Genomic DNA, 13,801 nt, shown 5'->3' with positions numbered 1-13,801 from the left:
AAGTAGCAAAACCTTACCCCTAGTTAGTCTAGAACCAATCAAATAACAAGGACCCTTCCTCTTCCTTCTTTCCCTCCCAAAACTGAGACACTTCTTCCCTCTCCTTTCTTTTCATTTTCAAACTCTGAAAAAAAAAATTCAGGTCTCTCCATCTCACTTCGGCTCTCTCTTTTTCTCTCTCAAGGAGAAACTCCATTTGAGCTTGTGAACACCCTAAGCATAACCAAATTCAAGGTAACACCTACCACTCTTTCTTCTCGTATTTTTTTATGCCGAATTTTTAACCATTTGTCTCGGAGTTGGATCTCCTTTTCTCCCATGGTAATGCAAGCTCCAAGCTTAGGAGAGAACCCATAAGTCAAGAAAGGAGGGTGTAGGCAAAGGTTTTCGAAATCTCAAAAGGTAAATCCTTGAATCCGAAAAAAAAAGATCTACCTTTTATTTTCCTTGTAGATGCCGACCCTATGGATTCTCTATCTCCCCTTTATTCTCTGAGTTTACTCACTCATGTCCATGGTTCTAAGGTCTAGAGGTTCAAAAGAGAAACCCCAAGTTGTGCAAGCCCATTTAAGTGCATGCATGAAAACTTGAGCACCAAAAGATGTAATTTCTTTAGGGTTTGAGATGTCAATACCTCTCTATTATTTCCTCATTTTCTTGTGGTTCAATCTGACCTTGTGGTTTTTGGAGAAGGTTTGAAGGTATTGGAAGCTAGTGGTGAGATTCAAGGCTTAGGAAACACAAACCCAAAACCTAGAACAACAAAGGGTAAAAATCTTGTGATTTTGGTTAACTTTGTGTATGATTGGTAAATCTGAGTTGCATGTGTAATTTTTGTGGTTAATACTTCATTTGGCATGTAGTAATGTGTTTAGTGTGGTATGATGATTTTCATGCATGCTTGTGGCGTAGGTTTATATTAGAAAGCTTGGTAATATTGTTGTGAGTAAAAATGCATGCAGCCAAAAATTCGTGGTCTGACTTCGAACGTGTAAAACGCCCTAGTCTAGTGCTTTGTAGAACATTCACATATTCATTGGTTTATAAGAGAAAAGACACTTATTATGAAATCTCAGTGGGGTCTTGCTAGAACATGCAAGTTGGACCCAATAGTTTAAAAAGAAAATATCAGTTTTCATGCAAAGTTCTAAAACAACCAAAAGTTTAAGTTCCACTGATAAGTTATAAAAAGTCCCATTAAACATAACATTATTAAAAGAAAATGGCGTTTTAAATTGATCGTTTCTTGTCCATAGGATGCCCCCATGCCATACACACCACGACGATAGAACTCCTCACATCACCATGCGTGCCATAGATAAACCTATTTGCTACCAGGAAGGAAAGTAAGGGGGTGAGCTAAAATCCCAGTATGGAAGTATAAACAACATACAAGTAAGATACAAAAACTCACAAACACCTTCATTCATCTTTAAACATCATAGCGTCATCGTCATAATGGTGTCAATATCATAAACATAAACATAAACATATTCACGTCAACATTAACATCATCATCATATCATAAACATCACAACATCACCATAACATAAACATCATAGCATCATCATAACAAAACATCATAACATCATCATAAACATTTCCTTGTGAACATGGCCCGCTAACTTGTCCATGTCACCCTTTGAGGTAAACAGGATCTCTGGTCCTTGAATAACCTCGGTGCGTCTGCCCTTGGAGTTACGTCTTCATATCCTTAGTAACTCGGGTTACGTCTTCATATCCTGAGCAACCCCTTTGTTGTGTCGCGTTCAACACGCTAACAACCATTACACATATAACTTGGTTACGTCTTCATATCCTTACTAACCTCTTTATTTGATGTGTCGTGTTCATCACGCTAACATCGATTCATATCATACAACACTCATACAAGCCAACATATCATCACATTATAGCATTTCATAATTCATAACATTTTCATTCATATAAACAGTCTTACCATTCATAGCATAAACAATCATAAATTTTATATAACTTCCTTACCTCAGGTCCAAGCTAAGTAAAACAACAACTTCTCAACGAGCCTATACCATAATCAAAATGACATTCCTTAGCTTCACATAATCACTATTTTGCCCAATCATATAACTCATGTGTGCATGGGCCATGCACATATGGTGAGAATTTCTCACAACAAATATGCATAGTTACATATAATGTCATAAAAGAATAATGCACATTCTACTTATATTGCATGCATGATTTTTCTATAAAAACTACATGGTTGCATGATAGACATAATTTTGGACGTAAAAGTGAATTTGCCTGTAACATGCATACGTGGGAATGTTGCATAATTGTGGCGTTTAAAACGATAATTTTATGCGTCTTACTTCTATCGTTTTAAAAATAATAGACTTGTAACATGCTTTGTTTACTATTAATTATCTTCTTAAAATTACTAGGTTGATTAAATCTCTCAAGACATTATTTTTATTTCATAAAAATAATTTTATTTAGCCATTTAAAAATATATGTGATAAATCCATTTATTATTTTCAAATTACAAAGAAATAACAAAAGCTTGAATTTTATTTAAAATACCTATGATTACCATGTTTCCTTAGAAAAAATAAATTTAAATTTTTAATTAATAGAATTACATAATTGATGTGAGAAAAATATAAATTTTAAGTGTGGGAAAAAAAATATTTTGCTTGAATTATTTTAAGACTTAATTTTATGTATCATAAATTCATATGTGACAATCAAATAATTATTTTAAACTTATTAAGCTAAACTTTCAGCCACCATTTAATTTATTTAAAAATCACAAATGAATTAAATTCAATATTTTTCTTAATCAAAATAAAAAAAAATCATAACTATTAAAATAAACACTTATATTATATTAAAAATACAACTTTTAATATTACCATAGTTTAGGGTATTAATTTATTCAAATACTAATCAAATTCCTCTTATTAAAACACACTTCACATTATTTTTTTACAAAAATTCCAGCAATCATATTTATCATTAAAATCACCATTTTCATTTTTTTTTTAAAAACTCATATTTTCATCAAAATGTAAAAAAAATATGTGGGCAATTGTTTTTGCAAAAACATCATTTTAAGTGTAAATTAAAACACCATTTTATTCCCACAAATACAACATATCATTAGAGGCATTTCTTATGTATGTACATTATTATTTCATCAATCTTTTCACCAATTAATCACAAAATCAGCAAGCATAATTCATCATGAATTTTATCTTTTATCTCATGCTCTCAAAAATTCATACAAAATCATACATGTCTAATTAGTACAAATAAATTACAAATCCTAACATGCTCTTATTATACAAATAATTCAAAGAAAAATAACTAACACATATTCAATTACAACCTTACAAAACCTTATTCTATTTCCAATGAGTTCATACATGCAATCCAAAAAAACAATAATAACAACATGCTTTAATAACATAAACACCAATATTCATATATGCATTTATATTAAACATAATATGTTTCTATCATTTTTCATGCATACCATAATTTATTGATACATAATATCATATACATCCTACCTACCATGTTTCTAAAATCAAAATTATTTTAAAACATACAAGAAAAACAATCATGATTGAACTTCACCCCTAGGCCGAAACACCCAAGATTCACCACAAAATATCACAAAATTCTCATCTATCTTCACATGAAACCTAGCATGCATCTATCTCATCCTTGCATATTCTTACATAAATCAATGATTTTAAAGTGATCATAGCAACATAAAATACAACATTCATATAAATCTCATCAAACACATAATCTCCCAAACATTCCCATGAGTCTTTTTAACAAACAATATATTTTTCATGAGAAATAAAACCAAACATAACCTCCTCATCGCCAACCTATATTGACCAAACCATCAAACACCACAAAATCAACACCAAGGATAGACTCATCAAACCAATATAAGTTAAGAAAAACCATTACCTCTCTTGATTGTTGAATCTAGATTACTCTAGCCAGAAAAACCTTGTCACCTATAGAGGATTTTCGAACACCATACAACTAAAGAAAGAAACCACAAAATATTCTTAGATTAGAGAAGAAGAGAAGACTCTTATTCAAATATTTAAAATACCAATAGATTAGAACATACCTAGGGTTTTCGAAACCCTGTTCTTCTTCTCCTTCTCCTTCTCCTTCTTTTCTTCCTCCTTCTCTCTAGAAAATGGTAGCCCCCTCCCCTTTCTCTCTCTAGCTCGCCACTCTCTCTCTCTCTCTCTTCCTCTCTCCAACACACGGCAGCCAAGAGCATAATGCTCTCCATTTTTCCTCTCTTCCCCTTTTATTCTATAATGGCCCAAAAATAGTATACACACCAAATGGTAAGTTTCCTATTTTCTTTTATCTCCCTTTAATTTTTTATTTATTTGATTTTATTAAAATTGATAGATAATAGGAACATGATCACACCTTACCCAAAATAACTATTATCCTCAAATTTAATTTATTTTCTTAAAGAAAAATATGGAAAAAAAAATCCAATATCATTCCCACTATGCTACACGTCCACCATCACTTCCCTTTCTTTTTATTTTATTTTATTTTTTTAATAATAATAATCAATTAAATCTAATATAAGGAAACTATAAAAATGTGTAGAAAATTCTACACATGTGCATCATGCTACCATGCACTTACACACACTAAATCACTAGGGTGCATCACTACCTACCATGTACCTTAGTGCATTCAACCACATCTCACATAATCACATTTAAAAGAAATAATTACATATCATTTAACAATCAATTTCACAAAAATTCTACCAACAATTCTAACAATTAAATAAAATATCAACCAATTAAATAAAGAAAACAAACAATTAAATAAAATAAACAAACATTTAAATAAAACAATTCACCACACTCAACACTTAAATAAAATAAAACACAAAATTTTAATAACTAAAAAAAAAAAATTTGGTGCACTACAATATACACTCCTTAAAAGGAATTTCGTCCCGAAATTCTTTCTTACCAAATAATTCAGGGTATCTTTCTTTCATGTCTTCCTCCAGCTCCCATGTTGCTTCTCGTTCCGTACTAGTCTTCCACAGAACCTTAACTAGTGGAATCCTTTTGGATCTCAATTCCTTGATTCCCTTTTCAATAATTCGTTAAGGTTATTCATCATAACTCAGGTCCTGCTTCAGCTGTAATGACTCGTATCTCAAAACATGAGAGGGGTCTGACACATACTTACGCAACATCGAGATGTGAAAGACGTTATGTGTTTCAGCTAATACTGGGGGCAGTGCCAAACGGTACGCAACCTGCCCTACTCTGTCCAAAATCTCAAATGGACCTATATATCTAGGGCTTAACTTCTTTTTTTTTCCAAAACACATAACACCTTTCATCGGCGAGACTTTCAAGTAAACAAATTCGCCCACTGAAAACTCGATTTCCATTCTCTTAAGGTCAGCGTAGCTCTTTTGCCTACTCTGCACGGTAAGCATCCTTTGGCGAATCTTCTCAATCGCCTCACTGGCTTCCCTAACTGCTTCAGGGCCTAAAATATGTTTCTCCCCAACTTCATCCCAGTGCAAAGAAGATCTACACTTACGCCCATATAGCATCTCATAGGGAGACATCCCTATAGTAGCTTGGTAACTGTTATTATATGAGAACTCCATTAGAGGTAAATATCAGTTCCAAGACTCTGAAAATTCCAAAGCACAGTACCTCAACATGTCTTATAAAATCTATATAGTCCTCTCACACTGGCCATCGGTCTGAGGATGAAAAGCGGTGCTAAACTTTAGTCTTGATCCCATAGCTCTTTGTAGCCCTTTCCAAAAGTTCGATGTGAAAACTGACCCACGATCAGAAACTATTGACTTTGGCACCTCATGAAGTCTCACTATTTCACTTACATACAATTCAGCATATTGGTCTACCGTGAATGTGGTCTTGACTAGCAGAAAATGGGCAAACTTAGTGAGTCTATCTACTATTACCCAAACAAAGTCGTGCTGCTTGGTTGTTCTAGGCAACCCTACCACAAAATCCATTGTTATATCCTCCCATTTCCATTCAGAAATATAGAGCAGTTGGAGCAACCCTGCTGACCTTTGGTGTTCTGCTTTGACGTGCTGGCATGTCAAACATCTAGCAACAAACTCAGCAACATCCTTCTTCATTCCATGCCACTAATATAACGCCTTAAGGTCTTGGTACATCTTCGTGGACCCTGGGTGCAAGGAATAAGGCATTGTATGCACTTATTTCATAATACTTTCCTTAATTTCAACATTTTCAGGCACACAAATCCTATCCTTGTATCTCAGCAATCCACCATTAGACATTGAGAAATCGTTGTTGCCACCTTCATGTACCAAACCCTCTTGTTTCACTAAGGCTTCATCCAATTTCTGTCATTCTCGAATTTGCTCTAGTAGGGAGGATTGCAATGTGAGGTTTTCCAAACTTCTCATCACAATTTTGTTGCTAGCATTTATGATCTCTTTCTGAAGAGGCATCTCTATTGAACGTAGTGCTGAGACATTCCCATGTCCCCGCCTACTCAGAGCATCTGCAACCACATTGGCCTTGCCTGGGTGGTATAAAATCTCACAATCGTAGTCCTTCACTAATTTCAACCACCTTCGCTGCCTCATATTCAATTCCTTTTTGCGTGAAAAAGTATTTCAGGCTTTTGTGGTCAGTGTATATCTCACACTTGTCTCTGTACAAGTGATGTCTCCATATCTTTAGTGCGAACACTACTGCTGCCAATTCAAGGTCATGGGTGGGATAACGTTGCTCATAATCCTTGAGTTGTCTGGAAGTATAAGCTACTACTTTCCGATCTTGCATCAACACATATCCCAAGCCATTCTTTGATGCATCACAATACACCATAAATTTCCCGCCCTCGGTGGGAACACAAAGGATAGGCGCAGAAATCAACTTATCCTTCATGGTCTAGAAGCTTTCTTCACATTTTTTAGTCCATGCTAACTTTTGATGTTTGTGGGTTAAGTTGGTCAATGGGGTGGCGATCTTTGAGAAACCCTCGACAAACTTCCTATAGTAACCATCCAATCCTAAGAAGCTTCGAACTTCTGAGGCATTCTTTGGCTGGGGCCAATCTCTAATGGCCTCGATCTTCGATGGGTCTACTATTGTCCCATTCTTAGACACTATGTGCCCTAAGAATGTTACCTGTTCCAGCCAAAACTCACATTTAGAGAACTTGGCATACAACTGATGTTCTCGCAATCTGTTCAGAGTCAACCTCAAATGCTCCTCGTGATCCTCCTTGGTCTTCGAGTAAATGAGGATATCATCTATGAAAACTACTAAAACTTGTCCAAGAAATCCTTATATACCCTATTCATCATGTCCATAAATGTTGCTGGGGCATTGGTGAGTCCAAAAGACATCACTAAGAATTCACAGTGCCCATAGCGAGTTCTGAAAGCCATTTTCAGAATGTCCCCCTCCTTCACTTTCAACTGATGATACCCGGATCGCAGATCAATCTTCGAGAATACTGTTGCCACTTGCAGTTGATCAAAAGGTCGTCTATCCTAGGAAAAGGATATTTATTCTTAATGGTGACCTTATTGAGTTCTCGGTAATCAATGCACATCCTCATACTCGCGTCCTTCTTTTTCACAAATAGGACTGGTGCTCCCCATGGCGAAGGGCTAGGTCTTATGAATCCTTTGTCCAACAACTCCGGTAGCTAGTTTTTAAGTTCCTTTAACTCTGTCGGTGCCATTCGATAGGGTGTTTTATAGATCAGTGCAGTTTCCAGTGCAATCTCGATTACAAACTCAATTTCTCTGTCCGGGGGTAATCCTGGTAATTCTTTGGGAAAGCACCTCCGGGAACTCGAAAATAATACGTACATTTTCTGGCTTTAGTTCTGACTCCTTGGACTTATCCACCACACTGGCCAGGAACGCCGAACATCCATGTTGCATCATATTCCATGCTTCTAGTGCATATATTATGGGTGCCCGAAAATCCGCTACTTCGCCTCTGAAGGAAAATACCTCTCCTTCCCTTGGCCTGAACTCTACAGTCTTCTTTCGACAGTCTATCGTAGCCCCATGTTTGGATAACCAATCCATGCCGATTATGACATCATAATCTGGTATACTTAGTTCTATAAGGTCTGCTGGACACACCTTGCCCTCTACCGTTACAGGTGTGGACGGTAACTACTTATTTGACAACATCATATCTCTCGATTGAAACAATGTACTAAAGTTATGTTCAAACATCTTATAAGGCATATTCAGTCTATCAATCACATTCATGGAAACATAAGAATGAGTCGCTCCATAATCAATTAAGACTCTACACATTGTACCAGATATAGGGAGCTGACTTATAACTACGATGTTGTTGTTGGCCACTTCATTCTGAGTTAAAGCGAGAACCATTGCTGCCACTAGGTTGTTGTTACTATCCTATCCCGCTTTCCATTGTGGGAAATATTTTCTCAGATGTCCTTCCTGACTGCACTTGTAACATTTATTGGTGCCATATTGACATTCTCCCATACGTCATCTCAAGCATTTAGGACAGATGGGGTGCTCAGCTTTATTGCTTCGATGATTCCCACGGTTCTAATCATCATTTCGACTATTGCAGTTGTTGTGATTTCCATTGGGAGATGTGACCTTGGGCCTTTTGTCAATGCCACTACTTTGTCCGTATTAGGCCTCCTCTTGCTACTCTCTTGAAAGACTTTACTCTTATTGGCCTCTCTCCTTGTAGCATCGTACTTTCATATACAACTCTTCATGTACTCAGTGTCTAAAGCTTTGTCCAGAATCTCAACATAGCTAACTGGCTCTGTACTGATCATTTTGACATCCTTGGCAATCATAGGCTTCAGTCTCCTTATGAACCCTTGAACACTCATGACCTTTATTGAGACTATCTTAAATGCAAACCTTGCCAGTCTGTCAAACTTCTAGGAATACTCTGTGACTGGAAGACTACCTTGAGTCAGTGTCACCAACTCATTAACTCTAGTTGCTAGTACTGTAGCATTGTAGTACTTTTGCTGAAAACTTGTACAAAGTCAGCCCAAGTGATGGTGTCTAAAGTTTGTGTCTTCTTAACCATGCCCCACCAATTCTAGCATCCATCTTTAGGATTGCTAATTATATTGTTCTCCTAGGAAATCCGTAGTCTGTACTAGTATCCTTTGTCTTATTTTGTCATGTCGAAATTCATTACTTATCCTCATTGTTGTGTCAATTCATAGTGTTATCCAAAACACAGGCATGGATGACATGGCAAACGTTTAGTACACGTGGCCGACATCTGGCAGGAGTCTTGCTCTACCATCGACTAGAAAGATGTCTATGGCGCAATGCTCAATGGTTATATACGACCAGCTTGGTCGCATACTCGCTATATTTGGAGAAAATCTTAGGCAGTTATAATCATACCCGAAATTATCTCCCATGATTTCCTGAGTATCCGATTATTTAGGAAATAATATCTATAACAAATTAATGTAATCTTCCTTGAGCCTATAAATAGAGAAAGATAGCTCAAGGAAAGGGACTTTTTGCTTTCTAATTAATTTAGATTAGAGTTTTACAAGTGTATTAGAGCTATCACATTCGATATATTCTATTGTTCTTCAGAGGTTTGTGAAACTCATTGAACCCTAGTTCTTTGATCAATCCTTTGAATCTTATATCAATAACAGCTCAAGTGGACATAGGTTATTACCAAGTTCTGGGGCCGAACCACTATAATTTCTTGTGTGTTTTATTGTTTTTGTCATCATTCTCATTTCAACATATTTGTCCACATCAAGCATTTCTGACTCCGTATCAGTTGACCAAAATGAGGGTCAACATTCTGGTACTTTCATTGAGAGCTTGATACAATATTGTTTGAAATATCAATGGCGAAAACTACCAAGAAGACTGGATAGGCGGCTAGCGCTGCACCATCTCACCCGCCTCCTCCTCCTCCAAACGTGATTGAAGATGAGCCTCATCTGGAATTTAATGAGGAAGAGTTAGATTCTAAGGCACTGAGGAATACCCTGGGGGTATTGCAGGATGAACTGGCCAGTCTGAGGGCCAGCCAAGAAAGTGTTGCCGAAATTATGGCACGGCAGCAACAAGAGATTGAACGACAGTGCCTGGAACTGAGTGAAAGGCAGGCGGAGATGGACCGTCGCTAGAGGGAGGCCATGGCAGCCCTCGAAGCAGCCCTATAGTTGGCTAGGAATCAGGCTGTACCTGTATCGCAGCCTGATCAACCTACAAATGGGCCGCCCCAAAGGGGTTCTAATCCTAGCCCGCCTATCCAACCCTCGAGCCCGCAAAGGCCCGAGCAGCCACCGATGCCTCAGAGCGATGTCCCGCTAAGGGACCCTGAGGCACAGCCTCCATCCCAGGCTGGTCGCGGCAATCCCCCACAACCAAGGCAGAATAGGGCCGGGCAGCCGCCCCGCAGTCCTAGACGCCATAGGGGCGACGAGCCAAACCCTCCGAGTAGAGGACAGCGTCCTTCTGGCAACAGAAGGAACTCAGAGACAGGCTCTGCGGTCCGAGGCCCCCGACGACATGATAATGCACGGGGACCTATTGACCAACGCAGGCCACCCTCTAACGCTTGGGAGGTTCCAACTCGGGAAGGCAACCGAGGGAACAGTCGATCCCATCATAGCCAATCAAGATTCAGAGATGGCCATGATTATAATGAGGCCGACTCAGGCAGAGGAAATGACGGTCGGAGAAATGAGGAAAGAGGTGGGGGCAGAAGCCTACCACCTAGGGATGACCAACCCGAAAGACGTGATGCTGGGGGGCAGCCTAGACAAAATAATGTCTTTAACCGGCTTGGAGCTAGCGAGCAGTGGAGAAGAGACGAAGATTTAAGAGACGTACTCAACGATCGATGGGAATGGCACGACGAGTACGTACCCCCAGCACCAGAAGCCCCGGTGATTCCTAGCACCGTGCAGGCCCAGATAGATGCCCTCAACCAGGCAGTGCAATAACTGGTCGGGGGAAGAACATCTTATATCGATCATGATAGGAGAAAGGTCAGTCCTTTCATCCAGAGGATAGCTATGGCAGAAACTTCTAGCAAGTTTAAGATGCCTACGCTTCTGAACTTTGACAGGTATGGTGACCCGGTATCTCACGTCAACAAATTTGAGATACAAATTGACATTCAGAAAGTGTCCGAAGATGCTCGGTGCAAGATCTTCCTTGCAACACTTTCTGATGCTGCACAGGAGTGGTTTTTCAAATTCCCTCCTACAAGTATAGTTTCCTGGGAAATGTTCGTGAAGGAATTTTACGGACAATTCTATGCGGGTCGTGTGCACCCAACTGAGGCAAATCAGCTGGTCGAAATACGCCAACAAGATGGAGAATCACTGAAAGATTACATCCAGCGTTTCATGCGAGCAGATACTGGAGCGAAAACAGTGGGGGACGAAGGCAAGATGATGGCCATAACAGCAGGGGTGAAGCGCCGCACGCCCCTCTGGGACAGCCTCAGAAAGCATGGGGTCAGGACTACCCAGGAATTTTTGGATCGAGCTGATCAATATATCAAGCTCGAGGATGCCATCGCCAATGAAGGAAAGCCCCCAGGCAAAGATAAGGGGACTGTCAAGCCCGCCAATGGGTCCAAACCCAACGGCAAAGGCAACGGGAACGACAATGGCAAGAATGGGGGGAAATGGCCGCACAATGAGCCTTCCACCTCTGACAATAAATGAGCCAAGGGCAATCGTTATGAACCTCGGTTCACTAACTACACTGCCCTTATTGAGTCTCGGGGAGAGGTGTATCAGGCCACGAGTTCCAGTGTGCCTTATAAAAAAACATGTCCCCATTCGAAAGGATATTTCAAGAAAAGACACTACCAAGTTCTGTCGTTATCATAATGACTACGGACATGATACCAATGAATGCAACCAGCTGAAGGATGAAATTGAGTTCCTTATTAGACAAGGACACTTGAGAAGATATATACGGGCCTTGGGAAATTCCCAACGAGAAGTTCCAGGTGGCAACGAGCATGTACCCACACGCCAACACTCGCCACCTTTGCAGCCTGACACCGTATCTGGCACTTTACTCACCATCTGTGGAGGCCCGCACCTCGCGGGAAGCAGTGGAAAGGCGAGGGAATGATATGCTCGGACCCTACGTCACGACCAGGACATCGAGATGATGACTGTGGAGGACAGGGCATCAAAGAAGGCTCGATCAGAGGATGGTGAGATAACCTTCTCTGATAGCGATGCCCAGCATGTCTGGTTCCCACATTCTGATCCGCTGGTCGTGGACGTTCAAATCTCCAACATGATGGTGAAAAGGGTACTAGTTGATACAGGAAGTTTAGTGAACATCCTGTGCAAATCTTCAATGGAACGCATGAACTTGTCCGTTAAGGACTTGGAGCCCTGCAACCAAACAATTTACGGCTTCTCTGGTGAGGGACTTGCCCCAGCAGGGTCAATCAGACTTCCAGTGACAGCTGGTACAACACCCGCTACCAGGACATTACTCGCTACTTTTATAGTAGTCGATTGTCCTTCGGCATACAATGTCGTCATTGGAAGGCCCATACTGGTTGATCTTCGGGCCGTCACCTCAGTGTGGCACTTGGCTATGAAATTCTCAACAGACGCAGGGGTAGGATGCGTGTTGGGTAATCAGAGAGAAGCAAGGGAGTGCTACAACGCCTCAGTCACAAAGGCGAAGAGGGGAACGTCAAAGAGCACTCCCACAGATAGGTTGCAAATGGCTATTGATACTCAAGCCCAATCCGGTGATGGAGTCACAAAATAGGGTGTTTCCCAAAGTGAGGATAGGGATTTAGATCCTCGCTTTGGGGTTTTTGAAGAAAATGTTGGACCCATCGAGGACCTGGAAGAGGTCCAACTTAACGAAAAAGACCCGACCAGAGTTGTGAAGGTCGGGAAAAACTTAGAAACAACCACGAAGCATGCACTGGTGGAATTTTTGCGGAAGAACCAGGAAGTCTTTGCCTGGTCGCACAAAGACATGACTGGGATAGATCCTGTAGTTATCAGCCATGTCCTGAACGTAGACAAGAGTTTTCCACCCGTGCAACAAAATAGAAGGCTGCTCGATAAGGATAGATCGAAAGCCTTAAAAGAGGAAGTCGAAAGACTGAAGGAGAATGGATTCATCCAGGTGGCGTTTTATCCATCGTGGGTCTCTAATCCAGTACTGGTTCCCAAGCCTAACGACAAATGGCGAACCTGTGTGGATTTCACAAACCTTAATAAAGCCTGCCCAAAGGATTGCTTCCCACTCCCAAGGATCGACCAGCTGGTCGATGCAACTGCAGGACATGAGATCCTCTCCTTCATGGATGCATACTCAGGGTATAATCAGATTAGTATGCATCCCCCTGACGAGGATCACACCAGCTTTCGGACCGATACGGGGTTATACTGTTATAAAGTAATGCCCTTCGGACTGAAAAACATAGGTTCGACCTACCAGCGATTGGTTAGCCACATGTTTAAGGAGTTGATAGGAGTAAACATGGAGGTATATGTGGACGGCATGCTTGTAAAGTCGACAAAAGCAGAAGGACATGTGAAGGATTTGCAAGAATGTTTCGATGTATTAAACAAGTACAAAATGAAATTAAATCCTCTCAAATGTTCCTTCGGAGTTAGATCAGGGAAATTCTTGGGGTTTATTGTCAATTCAAGAGGAATCGAGGCCAACCCCGACAAGATAAAAACCCTGATCGACATGAAATCG

General features: G+C 39.9%; 1 pseudogene; it reads right to left on the bottom strand.

Moving 5' to 3' along the window:
* The window catches only part of LOC133832282 (alpha,alpha-trehalose-phosphate synthase [UDP-forming] 1-like), a 68,118-nt pseudogene that overhangs the window by 15,078 nt on the left and 39,239 nt on the right, over window positions 1-13,801 (bottom strand).

Source organism: Humulus lupulus, chromosome 4 (assembly GCF_963169125.1).
Source record: "Humulus lupulus chromosome 4, drHumLupu1.1, whole genome shotgun sequence".
NCBI lineage: Eukaryota > Viridiplantae > Streptophyta > Magnoliopsida > Rosales > Cannabaceae > Humulus > Humulus lupulus.
This window is presented reverse-complemented; position numbering and strand designations above follow the sequence as displayed.